This window comes from Nuphar pumila, chromosome 15 (genome assembly GCF_984573655.1).
Source record: "Nuphar pumila chromosome 15, dmNupPumi1.hap1.1, whole genome shotgun sequence".
Classification (NCBI taxonomy): domain Eukaryota; kingdom Viridiplantae; phylum Streptophyta; class Magnoliopsida; order Nymphaeales; family Nymphaeaceae; genus Nuphar; species Nuphar pumila.
Window position 1 is genome coordinate 64,899,611 of NC_143263.1, and position 12,502 is coordinate 64,912,112.

Genomic DNA, 12,502 nt, shown 5'->3' on the forward strand with positions numbered 1-12,502 from the left:
CCTCCTGATCTTATAGATTCATCTACATTCGACTAGGCTTTGGGTAGGTAATGCAAGGACCAGAGCCTAGGTTTCATTTATGATTAGAATGTCATACTCTATTTGTATAAATGTTTATCACTTCTTTTCTTTATTGGCTTCAGCAAACATCCCTCGTGCAGACTCTTGGGACAACTCACTTGTCAAGAAAACACTTAAGGGATATCAGTTGGATAAGAAGAGTCTTTGTTTCAAGGTTTCATCTTAGGATCTGGTAACCATGATATGTCTTAACGGGATTGGGAACTTCTACAGGATTTTGGTCAAAAATCAAATTTATCCTTGAGAGGGCACTAGAGTCAGGCTTGTAAAGGCTATAGGAGACGAGTTTACAAGACTAGGGTCCAAGGGTTGGTGAAGTAGATGGGTGTAACGCACCAAAATTTTAACTCAAAAAAAAAAATCACAATTTTTTTTCTTTTAAACTCAACAAAAATAACCTTTTTCTTTGGGTGAAATATTCTAGGCAGGTTACAATACAAACAATCGTCATAACTGAATTAAAATGCAAATAACGTTCACTATTAAAATTTAATTCAGTCTCAATAATTTAAAATTCATATCAGAGTATTTTCAGTCTAAAATAATAATAAATATTTTTCTAAAACTATCCACCATAAAGGAAAAGACTGGCTCTTGACGATGCCCCAGCATTCTGCATCTGCTCTACAGCTATACATTATACTTCACTTTAAAAGCCATAAAACAAGTGAGACTCATGAAAGCCTAGTAGAGAATACTGACACAGGTAAACCAAAACCAGTATACATGAACATATTCCATTAAATTCACACAATTATTCAGAAAATTATTGATTTCAAGTATACTTGATATCACAGTTGCATAATAAGAGCAATATTCAGAAACAACTATAAATTTATGCATGAACAATTAATAATGCATGCACTTACCAATGAAGAACATGTGATCTTTCATGCATGAGTGACTTTAACTACCTTTATTTAAGTTTTCTTTTTATGTGATGCATGCCATGCTTAACTAAATGCACAAACAATTATGATTTTCACTTCTTAGCTCTGTGGGTACTACACAGGCTTAACTCGGATTAGGACTACGACTCAAGAGAGTATATTCAAACAATTTGTGGCTTAACCCTGACTGAGCACCTTTCATCAGTCCAAGATGAAGGATGACCTAGTCGAGAGTGAGCTCCCAACACCTTTATTTTGATGCATCAGACTTCACGCATGAGTTCCTTAACCTGCCACCATGTGGCTAATTGTAGAGACTTTCTCTATCTTCATGGATGAGGAGGAGCAACCTTTTGTACTTAAAATATATTTCACAAAGCTTGAAGTACCACTTACTCTCTCATTGTAAGTCCAATAGAATTAATGTTTACATAATTGCTCTTTTAATTCATTAATTTTATGCACATACAAAATAAATCTAATCTAAGATTCAGGCCTCCAATTTGGGCTCATGGATGTAGAATTCAATGCCAAAGATGCTATCATGCCACATGTGAAATTTATAATATATCAAACTCATTTATGCATTCACTTATATGTATTGATCATGATTAACTATATGCATACATGAACAATCACATAAAACATCACAATGCACAACATATGCACTTTAATAGCAGTGTGCATTCAATTATAAGCATGTGGTAATAAGCCTTCTTAATGTCATGCCCCTTTAGGCACTTATAACCTGCATATACACAACATCATATGTTACATCTATAGGCTCGTTTAACATTTAAAACATAGGTTTGGATCAGACATTCATTCCATGTATTGCTTATCTGGTCCATAACCAGTTCGGGACCCATTTAGGCCCATATCTGTCTGTTGTTCTAACAGTCACTGATACGTGCACAGACTGTGAACGGAGCTTAAAGTTCTACAGAATATGTGAAATTTTGTCAGTTTTTCAATACCACAAACTGTTTGTAAAAACTTCTCTAGACGAGGGAGATACAATCGATTTACCAAACCAAAGTTGGGTCTTATACACAGACGAGAATAACATACTCGGGTGAAACTACTAACACATGTAATTTATTTTCTTTTTGCAGACATCAAAATCATTTATGATCTAAATAAGCAGTGAAGTATGAAATACATATTACACATATCTTTTTTTTTCATAATCCGGGGTTAGACATAACCCCCAAATTGATTTATTCAAAGTCACCAATGGTTTTGAAACAACAATCACATAGGTTTTCTTTCAAAAACCGGTTTTGTTCTAAAAAATGATTAACTTGGAGTGTTCATTCTTGTTTCTCTTTTTAGATCAGTCATGACAGGCTGAATACATGTATTCTCATTATTATATCAGTTCCACAACACTCATACATAACAAGGATAAATCATTTATGCACAAGGATTAGGTTTTGCAAGATACATAGGTTATTTAAAAAATGGTTTCTTAAAAGTCATTTTTTTAAATACTTTTCTCTCTAATCTCGCATCATAGTCATGATCTGAATCCATGGTTCATTTCATACATCCTTCAACATTTTAAATTCACTTTCCATCAGCATGAAATCAAGATAATGACTATCACACATAACTATTTTGACAAATCAATGAATCTTCAACAACAAAACTGTTTTTCTTAGAAACATTTTTGTAGTTTCCCATACTACATGTAACCTTACCTTATTTTTTGTTAGGAACTGAACCAACTCAACCCACTGAGGTCTGGTCATGTTGTTCCTAAGTTGATCAAAACTAGTCCACCAGTGGATCAGTTCATGATCCCTTGCATGATCGGTTTTGACCAATCGGCTAGGCTTGAAATACCCGATTAAACTCTATAGTGCAACTTAAAAATCATATTTTAGTTTTGACAACTCCACGATCATGTATACACACACACACACACACACACACACACATATATATATATATATATATATATATATCAGTACATATGTATGTACAACGTATATATTTAGTCTCACATCGAACCATATTCATGACCGATCCATACTTGAATCTGTACATGAATGCGGTAATTGGTTTTGAAGACCGATCTAATGCTCAATAGGTCAGAACCGACATTGACTTCTCATATGTGATGACCGATGTATGGTTTCAATACTATTCAGCCACAAAATATGCTTGAGCATACGAGCTCCGATCTATGAGTATCGAATAGAACCCCTACCTTGTTTTGTCAAAATCGGTAGGTGTGAAAGCCAAAATAATCAATTTCATAGCTCGATCTATATAACTCCTTCGATGTGTGGCTGAAACACCTTGATTAGCACTCTCTAATAGAGGTTGAGACCTCCTAAACACAATTAAGGAAAGAGAGAAGTAAGAGGGAAAAGTGGAAAAAGAGAGAGAGAAAGACAAAAAAAAATCCAAAGGATCCAATAGGTCAGCCCCTCCTCGGCTTTTTATATGGTTTTCTCCTCTTTTTCAAACCTTCCTAATTCCTCAAAAATTCCAGCAATAACTTTCCTAAATGCATTTTGAATTTTTTTCTAAATTACTTCTATACTTTCTTAATTTCACTTAGCTAGGTTAATATAACTACCTATTAAATCTTATAGTATATAATCATATTATATAAATATATATTATATCTCCTAAATTCCAAGTAAGCACATGGAGTCCCTTATGCTCTCAAAATTACCAAATTTCAATTCATGTGGTTTAGGTCATTCCTTCCTAACTTATTAGGTAAGTTTTGACTTCTAACTTTTATTCTCTTTATTTTTTTCTATTTTGTTTATTGCCTAATAGTTCAGCCAAGAGTATCGAATAGAACCTCCTATCTTGTTTTGTCAAAATCGGTAGATGTGAAAGTCGAAACAACCTGTTTGATGGCTCGATCTGCATAACTCCTTCGATGTGTGGCTGCAACTTGTTCATTAATACTCTCTAATGGAGGTTCAAGCCTCCTAAACACAAGGAAGGAAGGAGAGAAGGAAGAGGTAAAAGTGAGAAAAGAGAGAGAGAATGATAGAGAGAAAGACTAAAAAAAATAAATTCTAAAGGATCACGCCACCTCCTTGGCTCTTTATATGGTTTTCTCCACTTTTTCAAACCTTCCTAATTCCCCAAAAAATCCAGATATAACATTCCTAAATGCATTTTGAAATTTTTTCTAAATTACTTCCATACTTTCTTAATTTCACTTAGCTGGGTTAATATAACTACCTATTAAATCTTATAGTATGTAATCATATTATGTAAATATATATTGTATCTCATAAATTCCAAGTAAGCACATGGGGTCCACAAGCATGGGACCACCCCCATGTGCTCTCAAACTTACCAAATTTCAATTCATGTAGTTTAGGTCCTTCCTTCCTAACTTATTAGCTAAGTTTTGACTTTTAACTTTTCTTCTCTTTTTTTTTCTATTTTGTTTATTGACTAATAGTTCAACCAAGAGGGCCTTCTAGGATGGGATGTCCTACCCTAGAAGATGTCCTCTCCAAGTCGAAAATTCACACAAGTTTTCTTGTGTTGATTTTTTGCAAGTTTTAAATTCATTTTTCTTTGTTTTCTTCTTTACTTGTTTTTCTTTTTATGAAACTTTTGAAATATTATTTTCTAGGGTTTTAACTTACATATTTTTCAACTTAATTCCAACATGAGATGCCACATAGGATGGGCCCATATAAGGGGATGCCCCACCCTAAGGACCTCTACCATTTTATTCAACTTAATTAATTTAAGTTTTCCATTCCATAAAATCCCTATTTAATATGTTATATTATTTTAGAATTTAGATTTCAAATTCATACAAAATCAAATTCTAATTTTATATAATTACATTACGTACATATCAATAAAAATCTAATTTCATCCAAAATCATATTCGATTTTATTTTGATGAGATTTGCCAATTATTTCTTAAAAATTCTAATTTTTCATAAGTTCGATTTTGAATACAAATTTTACAAAAATTAAATTTAATTCTTCCTAAAATATCTTTAAAATTCAACCGGGACTCATTTTCAATTTTATATTTCTTTCTCATAAAAATTATCATTATTATTATTATATTTATTAAAATACTCTAAACAATCAAAGGTGTTACATCCAATTTTAATTCAAAATTCCAAATTTAATTTCACAAGGATTCAAATTATTGTATATTCAAATTCTGAATTGACATTCAATTTAATTATAGTTTAGATAAAAATTCAAATTAAATCCAAATCCAATTAGAATATCCAAGATTCATTTATTAAATCTGAATTAAATCCAAATCTGAATTTAAATTTCAGAAATTGAAATCAAAATTCAATGAGACTCCAAAATTCAAATGCATACTCAATTCGAATCCTGACTAAATTAAAACTCAAATTAAATTTTAATTAATTCTAACTTAAATTCAAATTAAGTATGATTAAAAATAAAAACCCAATTTGAAATAAATTCTCACTTTGAGATTCTTTCCAAATCCAAATTAAAGCTTGAATTACAAGTAGATCTCATCTTAAGTTTAAATAGTATTTTAGCATTAAATTTGCCTTTATTCCTCATAAAAATATCAATTTTTTGTTGAGTTTACAATGGGCTAAGCTCTGGATTGGACAGTTTTGGTGCAGACAAGGTAGGTGTGAGTGAAGGACCTAGTAGGACTATAGGAGAGTTAGGTAATTCTTTCTCATGGGGTCGTAAAGATTCTTGGGATTTTAACCAATTAAATACTTTTTTTAAAGTGACATGAGCATTGGAACTAGTATACATAAATTTTGTTTCATCAAAGGTCACATGCCTAGATATGAACACTTTATTTGACGCAAGATCAAAGCACAGGTACCCTTTATAATTTGTTTCATATCTAATAAAAACACAAGGCATGGTTTTGGGCGACAGTTTTGTAGAATTATATGGCACCAGATAAGGGTAACAAGTACATCAAAAAAACTCTTAAGGAAGAGTAGTCATGGATTTATTTCAGAAGAAGTTCATATGATGACTTGTTATCAAGATTAGGACTAGGAAGCATGTTTATAAGGTAGGTGGAAGTTTTGAAAGAATCTACCCAAAACCTATTACTTATAGAAGCGTGGAACATCATACTCAATCTGGTTTTAATAACATGTTATGTTTTCTTTCAACAACCCTGTTTTGTTGGAGAGTATTGGGACAAGAAATCCAACACTTAATACCATGTTGATTTAAGCAACTTGAGAAGGCCAAACTGAGAAACTCATCACCCCCATCACTGTGGAAAATTTTAATTTGAAAACCAATTTGTTTTTCTACAATATTTTTTAAGGTTTCAAAATAACTCAAGGTGTCAGATTTTCTGACTAAAGAGAACAACCAAGAAAAATGAGAATAGTCATCAACAAGCAACAACTAATATCTATGACCTTCTCTAGAAATTATAGGTGCATGACCCTACAAATCATCATGTATAATTTCAAGAGGATGAGAAGAAGCAACAATCTTAGATAAACTTGAAGGTAATCTGTGAGTTTTTTCAAGCATGCAACTAGAGAATAAATTGAATAAATATAGTTTATTTTCAAGTAAGTGTCTAGAACTAAAAATATCCATTACACCTTGATTTGGATGTTTGAGCCTATAGTGCCATATATTAGAGAAAGTATCTTTCTGAGCATAAAATGTCCATACTCCTTTCCTTGGTTCCTCGTTTTCTTGGTTTCAGATGTATAGTCCTCCTTCACTTCGTCTCTTTAAAAGGGTAGCTCTGTTTTCAGATCCTTAACATAGAAACATGTGGGATGAAACTCAAATATACAATTCTTATCATGTGTAAACCGAGTAACAGAAAGTATTTTTTTATTTGAGAAACAAGAAGAACATCTCTTAGTATAAAAGACCTGTCTTTCGAGGAGAGTTTTATGTTACTTGAGATTAGCACCATTACTAACAATAACTGAATCTGGACCTTGATAATCTACCTTATTTGTCATACCCTTTTTCTTTGTGGTCATATGATGAGTGGTGCATGTGTTTGGGTACTAGTTAGAGTTCTCAACTAAGAACATGTTCAAAAAAATATTAAAAGCTTTAGGAATAACCCATCACTATTTGCGGTATGATTTTTTTATCACAAAACTGGCAAATAACCTCCTATTTATTTGGATTTTCTTTTTCTTGATTACCATTACCTCTGCCCTAATTATTTCCTGTAGGAAAACTATGACCACAACCACCAAAGTTCTTAAAATTTCTGCATTTGTCGGCCACTTCTACCTCCTCTAAAATGTCCTGAAGGACGTTGACTACAACCTCTGCCTTTCTAAGCAAAGAAGGCAGTAGCAGTAGAGTCTTGAAAGGATCTCTGACTTATCAACTAGATCATTTTCTCATGATTCAACAACATATCAAATAATTTATAAAAGGATGGCAGCTCATCAAGTGTAGTAATAATGGTAACAAAGCTCTTATATTTATGAGTGAGGTTATTTAAAGTGTAATGCACCAAATCATCATCACTCACATTTTCATTAATAGCACTTAGAGAATCGACAAGAAATTTAACAAGATTTAAATATCTTGTCATGGATTTTTTTCTCTTACTAACATCTTGAAGATCTTTCTTCATTTGCATGATTCTAAGGCTAGATTGAGAAGCATAAGATTTCTTAAAAGCTACCCATGCGTCCCAAGCACTGGAGATTCTAACAATTTGACTGAGCACAAACTCAGTCACAGTAACCTTAATCCAGCTTAAGGTATGTTGATCAGACTTTTTTCACATAAGATATTCATGAATTATAGGGTAAATTTCACCTTCCTTAGCCACACTTAAATATTACTCTAGAGCAGGTTATGAGTCATCAACAAATTTAATCAAATATTAACTAAACATAACTAATTTAATATAAGATTGCCATAAAAAATAATTATTGCAATCAAGTTTTACCAAAACAATGCTCGAAAAGGCATTCCACTGGATCGTAACATTAAGAACCAAGGATGCAATCATGAATGATGATGCAAACACAGATGAGGAACTTATGATGATAAGCACACAAACTTCAGGAACCCAAGGTCGATCCCAAGACAAGAGGGAGCACACTCCTATAAGTACAACTCCAAATAGCTATTTTTCAATGACTGAGATATGCATAACCTCACCTATGTATATGAGAAACACACAAGCGGAACTCACCTGACAAATCATATGCCTGATGAAGATCCAACTGGGGAAGCAACACAAAGAAAGTTGACTATCTCAGCAATCACCATCTCGTGGCTCTGATACCATGTTAGATAATAGATCTGATATTGGATCAGATCTTACGTAAGCTGAAACACAAGAACACAAACACATAGTTTTATGTGGTTCGGCTAGGTGTGCTTACATCCACGGTAATCTGTGGTTCAGCTAGCATTCTATTTTTCTTGAGAAATGAGAGGTTTATTTATAATGCTCATTTGATTACAAGAGATAACAAGTTTTTTGAACCTTCTCTATTCAGATAATCTTGACTCTCAAGATTACATATGATTAGAACTTTCATTTGAATAGGTTCTTCTTTCTTAGAGTCTTCTTGATTGATAAGGTTCATGAGTGAGTCCTTGAAGTGGGACTCTTGATCACTCTTTGAGTCTTAATCTATCTTGAAACCATGTGGGCCCACTAGAGGATGCCCCACACATCCATCTTGGTCATTCTTTTTATCAAAGAGAGACAGAGAAAGAGGTGAAGGAAGGGGGAGAGAAGAAAGGTCGGGGAAGGGTTAGAGAGAGGGAGAGAGAAAAAAAGAAGCAAAGGAAGGGAGAGAGAAGAAAAAAAAGAGGGAGAGGAAGGGAGGGAGAGGGGAGAAGAAGAAGAGGTCGAGAAAGGGGGAGAGAGAAAGAGAAGGAGAAGGAGAAGGAGAAGGAGAAGATGCGGAGAAAGGGGGGAGAGAAGAAGAGGCAGAAGGAGGAGAGAATAAGAAGAGACAGAGGAAGGGGGGAGAGAAGAAGAAGAAGAGGCAGAGGAAGGGGGAGAGAAGGCGAAGATGACAACTGTGGGAGAGGGTGAGGGCCTGTGAGTGAGAAAGAGAGAGAGAGGGGGGGTTATAACCCTTCTCCTATATTATCATAAAAAAATACTACAATGCCCTCACACTTAGGAGAGGGCATGTTAGGCACCTAGTTGGTGCCTAAACGGCAAAAATGGTACCCCAATTTGAGAATCCTAGGAATCTGATTGATTCTTAGGTTTTTTTATGCCTAGCCTGACTAGGCACCTAGTTGGCGCTTTTGACTACATAGGTCTGACACATGCCTAATCAGTTGGCACTAAGGCTGGCACATGCCAAGTTTCTACCAACCCGAGCCAGATGAGCAGAAACGGAGCTGGCTTTGATAAAAAAAAAGTTGTTTTTTAATATGTTATGTAATGAGAATGGAAACTCGAACTAGGGTTTGCAAGCAAACCTCTCCAACCAATAAAACCAACATGCTACTTTTGCTATATATCCTATGCAAATTCTATATATGTTAATTTAGACTAACAACCATTGTTCAATCTCCTCTTGCCAAGCTCATTTGATCTGCTCGTTTGGTTTACCAGCCCTAGTTGACATACTATATGGAATTGAGATGAGGTGCAATGTGACTGCACACCTTTAAGCAGTAATGTCCAACCACAGTGGGTGATGAGGTGCAGCAGCACACTTAAAAGTGTGCAATCACATTCCACTGATCCGCCGCAAAAGATATATTCGTGCTGCACTTGGAATCACTCTTAAATATTTGATGCACTTAGGATTCGTTTAATTGCTCCTTTAATGAATGATTCATAATCAATGTCATTCTTGTGATTCAGAAAGTGACTCTCATTTGCAAAGGCAAACGTGATTCAATTCTCACAGGTTACCTTTTTATGTTTGCTTGAGACCTCGTGTGATTCTGAATCATTTATTTAAAAGGAGCAACCAAACGTACCATTAATGTGCATATGGCTGCCAACTTGCCATGCTTAATTAATTCGTGTGCTCTCACACATTTTCTCCTTTGTGTTGGGGTCCTGTAATCAAGTCAAAGCTTCCTCTTGCCATAAAAAAAATCATAACAGAAAATTCCAACTGGATCTGGTTCTGGTTGTTATGGACAAGAGTTACGCCTAATTCTTTGACATGGATTCAGATTTGGATTGTCTAAGCTCTACTATGATCTGGCCTATATCCAATCCATTTGCAACCCCAATAAGGGTGTGGGCTAGTTGTGGCATGTCTACTTTGAAAATTATATTGGATTAAATGTTCAATTCAATGTTGTCAGTATCGGTATCGGCTTTGAATCGTTTGGCCAACGATTCAGATGTATCGGCCCCCGATACCGATACTCGAGTGAATCATTCTGTATCAGTCAAAAATAATAAAGAAAAACATTATGTGTCAATCACATGTTAAAACTATTAAAATAATATTTAAAAAAAAATCTTTTTTTTTTTTTACATTTATTAAAAAATAGCCTATTCAAAGGTGATGTGTATCGATTTTCTACCTATACAGGCCGATACACACTGAAACTTACAACATTGGTCCAAATAATAGGCATCTGTATGTCCTGAATATGAACATGTCGGATTTGGATTGGATACAAGTATTACTGATCCAACACACCTGAACGTCACCTAGTTAGATTGGGACTCATATCCACGCGTACTGTTAAAAAAAAGCTTTATGAAACCTCATATCTCAATCACCATAGTTTGTGGGAAAAGAAACGGACACAAGAAGAAGCTAAGAAATGAAAAAGCAAAGAAATGTAAAAAGGTAATATAAAGAGAAAGAAAGATACAGTTATAAGTGATTATGCAAGAGCATGAAAGATGAAAAAGAAACGCATAAAAAGCAATATGATGTTTAGACAGAAGCAAATAAGGAATGGTATGAACACAAGTACAAAATGAAAAAAAACCAACTAAAAAAAATATTTTTAAATATGAAAAACAAAGAAAGTGAAGGAAAAATGAGTGGAAAGTGACAAAAAGTTGGAAGAAAACACTAAGAAAGCAAAAGGTAATCGATTTGAAAAAATGAAGAAGAAACAGGCTTTCCACTAAAGGAAATCGAGTTTCTTGTATTTTGAAAATGAGTTTCTCAAAGCTTCTCCTCTCTTTAGGAAAGCGTGAAGTTTTTGGCTTCCAAAATCAATTTTTTCATGTGGCAAGAAGCTTCTAATAACTATGGTTTTCAGCAGTTTTTTTTTAAGGCGTAATCACTTTGTTAAATATACTAGGCTGTGTATTGGACCTGCTCTCATTCTTATTGGACGGGTACTCTGCATACCTACGAGTATGGGTGTCAATGGACCCGAACCAAACCCTATAAGGTCCGGATATGGTGATAAATAAGAAGATCCTATTAAGACCCGGGTTTGGACTTAATACAGGGACTTGAGTATAGTTTGTGAAATTTTATATCAGACCCAGACCCGACCCAAGTTTCAATTAAGACCCAAAATTTTTCAATGTAAAAATGATAAAAAAATATGGTTTTATTGGGTATGGTCCGGGTTTGGTTCATATAATTTTTATCCGTGTCTTGTTATGGTTTTTCTTATAGTGGATCCGATTAGACCTGGGTTCAGACCTGATACCATACCCCAAAATCTGATCCAAGTCTGGTTCTACCTAGGTCCGAACCAAACCTGACCCGAACGGGTCAGTTTTATCTGGACCCGACCCAAACCAAACCCTATAGCGTTCGGGTATGGTGACAAACAAAAAGACCCAATTAAGACTCGGGTTCAGACCTGAAGGTCTGAATAATACATGAACCCAAGTATAATTCATGAAATTTTATACCAGACCTGCACTTGACCCGATTTCCAATTAAGACCCACAAATTTTCAATGTAAAAATGATAAAAAAATATTATTTTACCAAGTACGGTGATAAATAATAAGACCTTATTAAGACTTGAGTCCGAACCTAAAGGTCTCATTGGACCTTGGTATAGTTTGTGAAATTTTATACCAGACCCAAACCCTGTCCCGAGTTTCGATTAAGACCCCAAATTTTTCAATGTAAAAATGATAACAAATATGGTTTTACTGGGTATGGTCCTAGATTGATTCATGTAGTTCTTATAGGGTTTGGGTATGGTCCTAGATTGATTCATGTAGTTCTTATAGGGTTTGGGTATGTTTTTTCTTATAGTGGACCCGATTAAACCCAGGTACGAACCCGACACCATACCTAAAAATTGGTTCAAGTCTGGTTTCACTTGGGTCTGAATCAAACCCGACTTGTTGTCACCTCTACTACCTACGAGTAAGGGTGTCAACGGGTCGGGTTTAGTTCGGATCCAGGTGGTATCATAGTTGGACCTGGTTTTTGTGTATGATATCGGGTCCAAACTTAATCTAGTCAGGTCCACTATAAGAAAAACCATACTCATACCCGATAAGAATTGCATGAACCAGACCCAGTAAACCATATTTTTTATCATTTTTACATTAAAAAAGTGTGGGTCTTAATCTCCTGGTATAAAATTTCACAAACTATACCCGGGTCCATATATTAATAGGACCCTCGG